This window comes from Polyodon spathula, chromosome 9 (genome assembly GCF_017654505.1).
Source record: "Polyodon spathula isolate WHYD16114869_AA chromosome 9, ASM1765450v1, whole genome shotgun sequence".
In the NCBI taxonomy this organism is placed as follows: Eukaryota; Metazoa; Chordata; class Actinopteri; order Acipenseriformes; family Polyodontidae; genus Polyodon; species Polyodon spathula.
The window spans coordinates 41,987,002-42,001,378 of NC_054542.1; positions in this window are offsets into that span (position 1 = coordinate 41,987,002).

Here is a 14,377-nt window from a genome sequence, read left to right on the forward strand (position 1 = left end):
ATTACATACTTTTGTATTCTGTTAATGAAACAAACAGCTGTGGAGAACAGTTTCCCGAATATCAAACTTTAATGAATCCATCCAAAAAGTTATGAGTTAGTGCCCACTGTGTTTCAAGTCAACGTATTACAAATTAATAATGATGCACATTAAGATCTCTTTCAGCAGTTCTAAGTATTTAAACACATGTGCTGTTTACCTATCTATTTTGAGGATTCTCAGAATAAATCTGGATTCTCAGAAAAGGTGCTTGTTTTGGCAGACGAGTGCGTGCAACAGATGGCTGCCACAGCAGGAGTCGTTTTTTACGTCTCAAATCAAACTGAGCAAAAGCAAAATAAGCAGCATGTTTACATTGTTATTATATAGAACAACCTTACCTTCACTGTCATGTTTACATTGTTAATATATAGAACAACCTTACCTTCACTGACATGTTTACATTGCTATTATATAGAACAACCTTACCTTCACTGTCATGTTTACATTGTTAATATATAGAACAACCTTACCTTCACTGTCATGTTTACATTGCTATTATATAGAACAACCTTACCTTCACTGTCATGTTTACATTGTTAATATATAGAACAACCTTACCTTCACTGACATGTTTACATTGCTATTATATAGAACAACCTTACCTTCACTGTCATGTTTACATTGTTAATATATAGAACAACCTTACCTTCACTGTCATGTTTACATTGCTATTATATAGAACAACCTTACCTTCACTGTCATGTTTACATTGCTATTATATAGAACAACCTTACCTTCACTGTCATGTTTACATTGCTATTATATAGAACAACCTTACCTTCACTGTCATGTTTACATTGCTATTATATAGAACAACCTTACCTTCACTGTCATGTTTACATTGCTATTATATAGAACAACCTTACCTTCACTGTCATGTTTACATTGCTATTATATTAAATAGAAAAACCTTACCTTTACTGACATGTTTACATTGCTATTATATAGAACAACCTTACCTTCACTGTCATGTTTACATTGTTAATATATAGAACAACCTTACCTTCACTGTCATGTTTACATTGCTATTATATTAAATAGAACAACCTTACCTTTACTGACATGTTTACATTGCTATTATATAGAATAACCTTATCTTTACTGTCATGTTTACATTGCTATTAAATTATTATATAGAACAATCTTACCTTTACTGTCATGTTTAGGTTTGTTTTAATGTCTGTGCTGCTGCATTCTGTAATCTCCTAAAAAAATCAGAAGCATATAATTTGAACAGGCCAGTACAATATATTTCAGTCTTGGTGATATTCAAGGTAAAACAAACAACACGATCCACAATTAATGGCAACAAACAGGTAAGAATATATTTTCCATTTAAATGTTCTCATTCTATAGATGGTGTAGTTATGTAACATCTAATCAATCACATGACATTCTTTGCTTTGTATTATGGATTATGATCCTTACACAAATGCTGCATTTTTCATTTTGATTTTAATTGTCATTGTGTTTTTATGCATGCTTTGATTAAGTCTCTGTTACACTACACAATGCTTCATTAATGCATTGTTCCAGGTAACATTTTTGTACTATGTATAGTGTATGATGTCATGAATTGTAATGAATGTTATCATGGCTGTATTTTATCACATCACATAATTACGTAACCACATCACTTCTTAATTACATCATAGTTATCTTCCTTAAGGTCGTATGTTATTTCTGTAAAGGATGTTGACTCACCCAAAACAGGAAACTGAGGCCCATTTCACTATTGACTTGAGATAGCCTTGCTTGTGTGAAAGCCAATGTGAAAGTGCAAACTCCATTTAAAAATGTCTTTGTTCACTCTCTCTCTCTCTGTAATTATAGTGTGAATTGAAACTTCAGTGAGGGGATTTCACCTTTCCTCAAGCACTGCAAGAGTGACTTTCCAAAGGGTTTTCCATTTTCTTACATTGTAATCAGCTTATGCTGCACCAGACATCAGAAATGGATTGGAAGCGATATCTGCAGTATTTGACCATTTTAAAGGTTATAAAGGAAAGTGCACGAGAGGGTGTTATTGGCACTGCAGGTCAGTGTAAGTTTCTTCCAGTGAGTGAAGTCCATCTCTAAATCGATTTGAGACCCACAATCTCCTTGACTGACTGTGAGAATGTGAGTCTCCCAGGACACTCACAGAAACCAGATCTGCCCATCTCATTGAGTTTTTGTTCCAAATTAGGAAGAAAAAAAAGTCATAACTGCAATACTGTATATTGTTTTACCAGGCAGTAAAGAAAGTAAGCTGTAAACATTGCCTGAATAAAACATGTGTTAAACTCATGCCTTTTAATTTGTTTGCCAGTCTAAGGTATTGAGGAAACCCTTTTTATAAAAACACTCCTACGTGTGCACACTACACCTTAGAAGTTGGGAAAATCATGGAAAATGAGAGCCCCCTTTGGCCTTAACTGATATATGGCATGTACAATTATCATAGTTTCTGAGGAGTCTGTTTGGAAGAGCCTGTTAGAGACCGGCATTACCACTTCAATAGCAGGTACCATATTACTGTAGGGTAAAAAAAGATCTCAGTGTGCATGCTTCACTCAGTAATTATATGAAAACTGCAATTCTCGAGTGACTTGTCTTGCAGCTGCTGCTTCAGCATGTCTTATACTTCAATCCAAATAACCCATTATCCTGCTGCTCTGCTTTCCCGGGATAACAACACTTTCTGCACTATATCATTTTACAAATTTGGGGCTGTGGCACTACATTTTTTTTTAAACAGAGAAAAAGCTTTCTAGTGTCAGATAGTAGACCTAAAAATAAATCTGATTCTTATTTCTGTTACACCTCCTAGCTAGTTTCCTTTCTCATTGTTGCTCTGACTCTGCCTTTCCCTCAGCTGGGAGAATTAGAATATGCTGGTGCTCAGTGATTCACCAGCTGCAGTAAAAGCACAATCAATGCAATCAGCCGCTAGTTTTACACACATTCTCGCTCACATACACTACATGTGCAACTGGTCAGGGCCTCGACTCCAGGGCTCCTCTTGGTGAAATTGCAACCTGTACTTTGTATTTGTATCTCTCAGCGATAGAATTCAGTACATTTGTAAAATAGAGCTTTGTTGAATTCATCAGCAATGAATGGGATCTAGACTTGAAAATGCAATTTAAAAAAATAAATACAAATTCTTTAGTTTATGAAGCCAAATGCTGAAATGGAAAACTGTGCTGAGGGTATTTCCGTCACTAGATTTATCATGGAGCTTAGAAAAAAGTGGTGTAGCAATTAGTGCCTCCTAACATTAATACAATTCATTGCTTGTATTTCACAGCTTGTATGATAGATGTGTTCAGCTCGCACTGCTAATCACTTCTAGATTTTGGTATTCCACACGTGCTTATAATGCATTCATGTGTTTAATTGTTAATTTCTTTAATTGTTAATTTTTTTAATGTTCTTTCACTGACTTAGATCATTTGAGCCTAATTAGAAACTCCCCTAGTCTGGAAATGGAAGTGTACAATATGTTGTCCCCTAAAATGTCATGTGATCCACAAGACCTATATAACGTGAGAGTTGTGTGCAACTTGTCAGTGATTTCTACATGGATACAAAGACTGCAATGTTGAGTCGAAGGTCAATATCCCCTTTTCTGGGTAACATTGTTCACAGCTGAGATGCTGCCTGTCTCTTTGGAAGAAAACCTGCATGGAAACAAAGCATTACAGAAGCAAGTGCTGTGTTAAGTGGCAGGAGCAGTAATAGACATCCTGTAGAGGTTTACTTAGTGCTGGTCTTCAAGCAGACTTAAAACGACAGCCTGGAGTTGGGTCTAACAAGCCACTTTTATGGTAGCTGAGCAATAAAAACCTTGGCACAGAGACACCCCGGTTCCTTTCCTCTTCCCTCAAGTATCTGACACCCCGGTTCCCCTTCCGCTCTCCCTCACGATTTAAAAAAAAAAAAAAAAAAAAGAAAAAAAAAAAAACATTTCCCACCCCACTAATTAGGAGTGCCTTCTTTGTAATAATAAATTGTATGTCAATGCTTTACCAATTCTGTTATAATCAGATTTTTGAGTATACTAAATTCAAAGCTACTGAGACCTTCTTCTTCCTGTGTGGGCTGGAATTACACAATAGTGGATCCTCTTAGTCAATGTTCTGTTTTAGTCTCTGCAAAATTCCTTGTTAATAGTGGCTAACACAAGACATTTCGAATACACATGCTATTCACAAGGCAGTGATTTACTGTAATAGTGTAAACGAAATACAAGTCCTAGAATTTTACGATGTTTCTTTTTTTGCGTGTGTATATGGTATTATACAGTCTGTTTATGCTAGTATTGAGGGGTTCGCTCCTCCTGCAGTTCATGGGATAATTCTCTGTATTGATTAAACTGTAAGACCATGATATGCTTATTAAACTACACCCAGGGAAAGGTATTCTCATGTTGCCAGATAATTAGCAGATTCACTGATTTTATAAAATGGTTAATCTGAAGATGTACCTACACACTGGAATCATAGATAACTGATAGAACAAGGCCAAATAAGATGATGGAACATCGATACAACAAACCCCAACACTTTAACTATCAGAGAGATTTCGAAATGTTTTAAGCATTTACTTACATGACATGAATTATATAGTGCCTTGGCAGGAACCATAGGCTTTCAGTGATACCCATTTAACCTTTATGTTTGCACTATGATTATCTTGTGCACTATGGCCAACAGGCCATGAACAAATACATATAACAGAGGAAAAGAGTGATTTCCCTGATCAGCACTTTGTCATTATGACACTCCTCAGTTCTCAAACTGCAATGCACGGCATGGGTGTGGCCCCTCCAGAACAAGGACCGTTTGGAATCAAATAGGTGTCATGGCAACTTGAACTACGAGGTGATCGACATTTGCATAAGAAATTCTGAAGAAAAGAAAATGACAAGAAAATAAAACTGGCTTGGATTTGGCTTGAAATGCAGAAAGCTTGGAAAAGCAAATTACCGTGCCAATCCCAGGGTTTCGATCCAAACAGCTAACATGGCAAAGTGCCAAATGTTGGCTCTATTGCATGCTCCAACAGTTAACCAGATTACATTTTTAGATTAGGGTTCCAAGTTATTTGAAGGCCGTAAACAAAATGCAAACAGAATCGACAGACTTTAAGAGTGCACTATCACCAGACTTTTTTAGTTCTCTGAATGGACGTGACAGGGTTCAAAGCAACAAGCTGAGAAACACCAGGCCTTTGTCATCTGCTTGAGGTCTATTTCCCTGGCCAAAGCTGGAGACTAGACCCATACAAGGGACCATCCTAATAGTAGGCTATGCAGGATATTTAAGAGTGGCCTTGTTCTTAGATGTGCAGGCAAATCTCTCTTTTCTTCTGTGCTCCTTGTTGGCAGCGAACTCAGTGTCCCTGTCGTAAAAGCTTATATAAATATTATCCGATTGTATTGCAGAATAAACCATTCTGGGATTCTAACAACTACAAGGTTATAATAATTGATTTTATATGGCTCGTTAACTGTGGTTTAGGCATTGTATACATCTTAATATCGATCCAGTTCATTTAATATGTTAATGTTTTTCATTTGCAATACTAAAATGACATCACATGCACAAAAAATTCAGGCAGCGAATGGGGGTACTATTTAACACTGATAATATTGTCTTTAACGAAATAGGGGTGCATAATACAAGCATCGAAGTATTAAGAATCAGACATTTTCAGTCAAATGTCAATCTGTGAGGATTACTTCAGCACTGGACTGGACTGCTGTATAAACTAAGCAATAGAGCAGCAAGCAGTCATGTCTGGGTGGGCTTACTCCAGAGAAATACCTTATTGCCAATTCAGCACACTGGAAGCCTAGGATTTTCATGGCAAACCAAAAACAAAATCCAGATAGTCTTATTCAAGTATGACTGAATGCAAAATGATTATCTTTCAGTACATGCATACAGTAGGACGTGGGGAGAGAGCTGCTCTAATGTAAAGTGAAATAAGGCTGCTTGGTCGATACCTCCACACTTAATTTGCTTTTATTTGTTAAAACACTTTCAAAAAAAAAAACCAATAATAATATTGGCCCTAAATAATAAAGTGTTTTATTATAATTATTTTATTATTTCACAAGCATAATATAATAAAGCTACAATAGTTTACTACAGATTTAAAATAGCATGCTGCATTCTGTTCATAGTTTAATAATAGGCAACAGTCTAGGTAAAATTATATAATATATATATATATATATAGATATATATATATATATAATATATATATATATATATATATATATATATATATATATATATATATATATATATATATATATATATATATATATATATATATATATATATACCTAATATATATTGCAGATCACATGTACAGTACTATAATGTTGAACATGGTAGTGTAATATTTCAGTGATCATTTTACTATATAGGAAACCTTTCATGTAGGCCTTATCTAACTTGTGAAGTGTTCTACAATCAGAACCGTAGGCATTATATTTTGTTATCATTTTTGTAATATAGCCTGAAACATCTAAATGTCAGTGCGTATACAAGCCTGCTAAAGTCACACTCACCTTTCTCTCTGGCCCAAAGAAGTACAAAATTTAAGTACAACATTGACAGCCTCCCTTGCTCTTTGCTGGGGAAAAAAAAAAAAAAAAGTGTTCCTAAACATGCCAGTTAAAGAAGGCTAGCTGCTACTCTAGCAGATGTCTTTCCCCATTTCTGGTTTAATTGTACTTAATTGCAGGTTGTTTCAAGTTTAACCATGTAACTGCGTCATTACCAACAGGGACATGTACCCACTCTGCTGTGAGGACAGACTGTACAAACTAAATAATCCTTGCACAGCTACAGCATCATTCAGTATCTAGAAAATAGTTGGTTTTTTTTTGTTGCACCTGTGCTTGTCAGAGCTGTGCTTGTCAGAGCTATGCTTGTCAGAGCTGTGCTTGCATATCCCCAGTTCTGGCCTACTTTGCAAATCATATATACTTGACAAAACAAATATCTTAACTGCAAACCTTTTATATTGACTTGTGCTTCACAATCAATGAACCAGGAAGTGTCACATCACACAGAGGCTCCCAGCAGGCCATTTGAGTCGCTATTCCAGATATCTCCAAGAAATTTGTTTTGCTGTATTTGTAGTGAGTGTGGGTGTTCAAAATGAAAAAGCATATTGAAAGGCCATGGCTGTGGACTGCTCTAGACACTTAGCCCCCCCCCCCCCCCCCCCTTTTTTTTTTTAGATAAAAGTATATTTTCAGCTTAGGCAAAAACACCTACCCTTCTATTTTCACAGTCTGCATACTGTTTTATTTTTTAAAATATGCAAAAATGTACCAAAGCAATCTCCCACTTATCATTGTACAGTTGCCAGTTATTAGTCAGCTTTGTGCCAGCATTGGCGAAGGCAGATCTGTTGCAGCAATGTTGTAGTTGTAGTTCCTGTGCTGTGTTTTACAGGCAGCTCAGGCATTATCATTCTGCCACTGACACACAGTAAAGCATTCTGAAAAGATGGAGAAAGACACACTGTGGAAAAACTTGTAGAAATGAGATAAACACATTACCTGTTATATGTGTTATTAGAAGTTCAGTAAACAAATAAAATGTGAATTTGTATAATAATTCTTGTTTAAGGAAATCAAATTTTAGTGGCGTTCCGGTACTTTGGGATCTAGGCCCATACCGCTGGAGCCAAGTTAGGTGATGTAGGTGCGAGTGTAGAAGTGGCAACAATACAGTCAGAAATTGCAGCTTGGACCTCTGTCATGTTTTAGGAGTACATCACACTGGACCAAGCCCTATCGCTTTACCTTTCAATCTTTTGGAGAAGTTTCATTTGGCACAGCCTGGCTAGTACTGGTGTAGTATTAGATGACTATTATTACATGATCTTTTCTGCAGGTGGAGTGTTGATTTGGGTAGTAAAACAAGAAGGACTCATTTGACAAGTGAAACCGCTCTGTGCAGGTTCAACAGCAGCTGGTACTGTACAGCTCACCTCAGTATACTGTCTGGTTTTGTGTCACCTCCCTTGGCCGAGACATGCTTTATGACAGAACACCAGAAGCTGTGTGTTATCTTTCAAATTTCACAATTGCAGGTTTTGCTGGTCCTGCATGGAATCCCTGTCCTATGTTTAAGAGAGCTTAGTCTCCCACATGCATCTGAAACAGGGCGGTGGCAGAGCACAAACCTCACAGCAACCAATAGAGCATCTCAACCCCTGCACAGCACAAACAGTCTGATCTGATCTCTTAAATCTGAATCACCACAGCATTGCGTCGCACAACACTGCTTTCACACATGCCACCTGGTTGCCATAGCACCTCTTGTCATGACAGTGCAGAGGGCTACACTGTACACTGTATTTATATATTTATTTGTTTATATATTTTAACAATTGTATGGAAATATTAGAGCAAGCAGTGCACAGGTTATTTCAAGATTTATTTCAAATGTCAAAATTTATATGTGGGAGACAAGAGATTTAGAATATTGTGGTTGCTTTTTTGAGAGTTTTACAGCTATATTGTAGGGCTGCTGCTGGCATATACCAAAGATGTGCTAGCTCTCCCAAATGGTCTAAAATGTGTTTTTCCACACATATGAAGAATACATCAAATTAAATATGTATTCAAAATGGGTTGAGCCACAACCGTTGCCATGGAATTGTCTACTTATCTGTCATATGGTTTAACTGACGCTATGAAAATGATGTCTGCAATTTCTACTGTATAAAACAATGAGCTGTTACTCTAGATATAATGAATGCGGCAGCCTGTTTCATTGTTTTTCACATGACAGCTTATAGATGGTATCAGCTAGTATCATCTCTCCCACAGCTCTGTCCAGCAGTCTAGGTAATTCATCAACAGTCAAGAACTTTGTCTACCTAAACTACTTATTGTGAGGAGCACTAACTCAGAGACATCTGTGCCCTGTCGAACAGCTGAGCAAAAGGGCTCCCTACATTACAAAATACACTTTGGCGAGTGCTCATCTTCGTCTCTCCCGAGTTAGTTCAGGGGTTGCAGCGGTGAGCCAGGTTGAATAACAATTGGAAAAATTGGGAGCAAATTGAATGACTAGCATCTCAACCCAAAAGAAATGGTCAAATAAACAAGGCTCAAATAGGGGACTGCTTACCTTACAATAGAAGTGTAGGTTTATGAGAGAAGGTGGCACTTCATTGCCAAACTTGATGGCTTTGATGGCCTTGTCTCTTTATTTGGTATCACACCCTCGTCCATCTTTTAAAGTGCACTGTGCTTAGTCTTCAGTGTTCAGAAAGCAGAGTAAATATCACTGTCAGCACCAGATCCACATTAACAAGTTCTAGCCCTGAGGAGAAAATGCCCCCCTACTGAATGATCAACACCCCTTTATTAAATCTGGACGAACAGCAGTGAGGGTCGTTACACTGCAGGGTAATACACAGGATTATTTTTTTCATCTTCCCTAGGCAGTCAGAAAGGCTACCAAGGGTTAATAAAGCGAAGTTCCTTCATTTCAATTTATATACAATCTCTACAGGTCAACCTATGGAATGTTATGGGTTTGAAATGCATTAAGGCACCAGACAAAACCATTTTAAAACAAGTATTCTAAAGGTGGATGACCACATGCCTGGATAATGTAGCTGCTGTACTGGATAGCCTCCTTCTTAATTAGGATAAAAAAGGTCTCGGGAGCTGAATTGTTGCTTCTCACAGCTGTACCAAGCCCGGCAGGCAGCACCAGCAGCAGCAGCAGAAACTCAGCATGTAATGTGTCTAAGACCTAACAGTGCTGAGCAGGATAAGAAAGAGACTATAGTGGGGTGAGTCTGTGTCAGCTTGAAGCCAGCAGTGAACCTGAATTACATTTTGGGATTATGGTTTAACTGTGCTTGCCTGGAAGGAAAAACAGAGATAATCTGTAATCAATACAGCAGTATTTATACACAAAATCAGATCCACAAATCCCTTTTTATGAATGACGTGTCACAATGAAGAATTTTGGAGACAAACACCTTGTTGGGATAGCCCAGGCTGTCTGTAACGTACTTTCAGCGTGCTGCCGAGAGTTCTTCAAGAGTTCTTCAAGAGTTCTTCAAGGCTCCTGTAGGAATCTAAATGGCATGTCTTTGAGTTCAATTCTCAGGAATCAAACAAGTTGGGCAGCTACTGTATGGTTAGTTCCAATAGTTGCAATTGGATATTGTGTTAATGATTAGCTCTGCATTTACATTCTCTATTGCCTTAAATCCTTTCTCACCTCTGAACTGAGGCCAATCTACAGTCACAGACAAAACTATTGGCACTATATGCTTGTTTACTATAACTCAATGTACCAAATTAAGGACAAGCATTTAGTGAACTTTAACAAATTTTTTTTATGACACAAAAAGCAAAATACCAATTTCTAGTAATTTATATATAAAACTTATTTAATTTAAAGTATCAGTTTGTGACACAAGTATTGGCACCCCTGCTTTAGTATTTTGTGTGTCCTCCTTTTGCATTTATTATATCTTCCAGATGTTTATGATAAATCATAACCAGTGTGTTACATCTTGTTGGTGAAATCTAGATCTATTCTGTTTTACATATTTCCTTCAGCTCAGAGAGATTGGATACACAGTGCCTAGCTGCAGAGTTTTTCAGACCAGTCCAAAGCATTTCTTTTGGATTGAAATCCATAACTTTTGTCTTTGTTTTCTTTAAGAATTTCCGAGTTGACTTAGCCCTATGCTTTGGGTAATTTGGAAGATAAACTGTCTGCCAATTAACCTGTGAGCAGTGGCTATCATTGTACTGTGTATAGTGTTTTAATACATGCCTGCATTAATTCAATCTTCAAGCATACGAATGTCACCTGTCCTTGAACTGCTAAAACAACCCCATTTCACGATTGAAGCACCTCAATGTTTAATTGTAGGTACAAGGTTTTCTTCATTGAAGGCTTTCCCTATTTTTCTCCATAGAACTGCGGTCCTTTTTTGGGGAAAGTTCTATGTTAGTCTCATCAGACCTGAGAATTTTGTTAGAATGCTTCAGATTCCTGTTCACATTTCTTGGCTTATTTAAGTTTGTTTTATTCATTTCTTTTAAAAGTGGTTTTCAGTTCTTTCATGCACAATTGTGCCTGATGCTTCTAAATCTTTCTTTGAGTCTTTTTTTAGCTGCTTGGATGATTCTCCTACCTGCTGTACCTGTAAGTTTCTTTGGATTCTACATCTTTCAACAGTTTCAGTTGAATTTATGCTGCGGTACTTCTTGATTATTGCTGATTGTGCATTTTGGTATTCCTTATTTCTTTGATTCTGCTCTGTAGCCATTTCCTTTGTTGTAGTTTGCTAAGAGTGCTTTTCTCAAAAATGAATCCAACTCCTTTGTCTTGACCATCATCTGCTGTGTTGCCAAAATGTTTTTCTTCAATACATTTTGGAATTACTGGTAATTACCACTTTTCTGTCTATTGACTTTATTACTTTATTCAATCAATGAGTATCTATCTATCTATCTATCTCTCTCTCTCTCTCTCTCTCTCTCTCTCTCTCTCTCTCTCTCTCTCTCTCTCTATATATATATATATATATATATATATATATATAATAAAATGATATTTTTTAGACTTTTAATGTAAAGGTGCCAATACTTTCGTCATGTACAAATGTGTGAAATTGCTTACCGGTAAGTTCTTAAGTTTTTTTTTTGACAAAGATTGTTTGTTACAACTACTATAAATTGAGTGTTTTGGTCTGTGTCACATTAATTGCTTTCTTGAACGATTTTGTAGTATAGGGTGCCAATAGTCTTGTGGACGACTGTATCTGGTAGCTAGCCCCTATAAGGTTTACCACAGTCTGTAGGCAGCATGTCATTGTGATTCTGAGAGTTTTTTCAAGAACATGCCTAGTAATGTAAATGACATGTCTTCCAATGTAATTCCCTGGGCAACTTTTAATAAATCATTCTTTTTTTTTTTTACAGGTTTCTTTTTTATTGAAAAAAAATAAAAGATTTAAATTTTCATACCAGTGATACAATCTTCATTTGATATTTAAACGCCATTCTCCCCAGGCTCATTTAAGAAACTAAAATGCAATTTGCCCAGCTCAATATGTGAAAAATTCAAATATGGAAAACCTTTTATCTATTACTAATACAGAATAAAACAATTTTGAGTGCCAAAATCTCTTCAAATCATATTACCTCTTACAAAATACTTTGTAAATAAATGAAATACCGGTGTAGTTTTAGTGGTATTGTCTTGCGATCCGTGTTTTGTTTCTTATCATTTGGTAGAATAGGTGGTTGAGGATGTGAAGTTTGGTTGCAAGTTTAAGAATCACTGCCGTCTTTTAAATGAGAGCCTTTCTAATGTAAATTGGCCCCTGCAAGCAAACCCTGAGCACCATCTCCCCCAGCAGCTAGCTGAAAAAGCAAAGGACAAAAATGAAATGTAACTGCTTGTTAAATACGGAAGATGCGATTCCAATTTATTATCATGGGAAGATATTATTGTTACAATTTTTATGTCATGCATTTTCCTTAATGTAGAAATAACATGAAAAATGAACCTAAACATAATCTTCTGCTGAAAAACTACAAAAATGGTGACGGCAAGTAAAGAAAATGACAGCATGTATGAGGAATTATGTTTGACCAAACTGCAGCTGCACTGCACCTGTGGTTCAGCTAGCTTAGAAGGGCTTCTGTAGGGCTGCCTGGCTGACAGGACTATGAAAAGCTTTCTCAAATCCTGTCTGCACGCACAGCACCTGCTACAGGGAGCTGGGGGTGGCTTCGCTAGCCTGTTCGTTTAAACCATGTGTAAGGATGGGCATACATCCACACGTAAATAAATGGCAAACACAAAGGATTTGACAAAAATCATGTCTATGTCTAAAATCTATTGAAATTTTACAACAAATAGGTATACTTTACTGCTTATTGGCTTGTCATGCTCGTCTTGCTGCTGTTAAAGAGAGACAGGTGCCACTAAATTCATTAAACAGTATGTTTACCTGAGCCTGCATGATGAAAGTTGAAAACAGTCATCCATTCTGTCAAGCTCATTTTAATTTACATATAGTTTTGTTAAAACTTTACCATGTTTGTCTTTTTAATTATTTTAATGTCAGTGTGATCTATATCTCTGAACTTTTAAAAGAGTTCAATCATTTAACCAGGAACATAATGAACAAGACTGCGCTGCACCTGTATATGTAGCAAAGCCCTTTTGATGCATGGTAGTTATTCTTTCCCTTCGACCATATGGATTTTTTATTCAGCTTCCCTGCATGACTGTTTTTTGTTTTACACTAAGCTTTCTGCATTGTCATTAACTGTCACTTAAACATGCTTAACAGAAAATAAAATGTTATGTAATGTTAATAAAATACCTTCAATCCTGGCTTTAAACTATCCTATGGTGACCATGGCACAATGAAACCACTGACAGTAATGGAATGCTGCTGAGGCTCTCACGGAGGCAGCTTCAAATGATGCCAGAGGCAGGCTGGAAGTTGTTTTTGTGAATGAATGAGGCCAGTTATCAGTGACAGCAGCAGCTGATAGCTGCACACAATTGTTAGCAGTAGTCAGTTTCCACCATCCTCCTTCATGCAAACAAGCACCACAATGCTAGCTTCTGAGACCTCAGTGTTCAGAGGCAACCTGCCGGAGACAATGCAGACCAGTGGCACTGGAACAATGTTTAAAGTGGGGGTGCTGTAAGCCATTGAACAAAACTGTAACTCAGTTTATGACGGAAGCCATGCAAAGCCAGGGAGTGCTACCGAACCCCCAGCACCTCTAGTTCCAGCACCCTTGATGTAGACACAGATTTCCTGGACAATCCAGTTAGCATTAACAGGGGTGACCCAAATTAGAATCCAAAGTGGTAATCAGACCTCATAATCAAGGCAATCTGAGGTCCAATGGTATTATTACATCTGTTTAATCATTGTTTCCTTATTCAGTCTATGAGACGCACATTTATATAATGAAATGTATTTGAGATGAAGAAAAAATTGGGTTTTCATATATTAGCCGGGAAGTGCATACACTGAACGTGGGATTATATAGTGAACTGGTGACACCTGGAAAACAGCAGCAAGCAGAGCTTGCATTGCTGACTTTAATCACTGCAGATGTGAACAGTACCCTGCCAGAGAGATCCGCAAAAGAGCTATGTTGGAAAACAAGCACCATTACAAGTTATTTTAAAATGATCCAGGCACTACTGGGTTTGGCAAAAGAGCAATAAGGGGAACAATATGGAGTGTGTGTAGCTGTGGCCTGTGGTGTATTAGAAGCTTGTGCAACAAAGCAACATGTTAC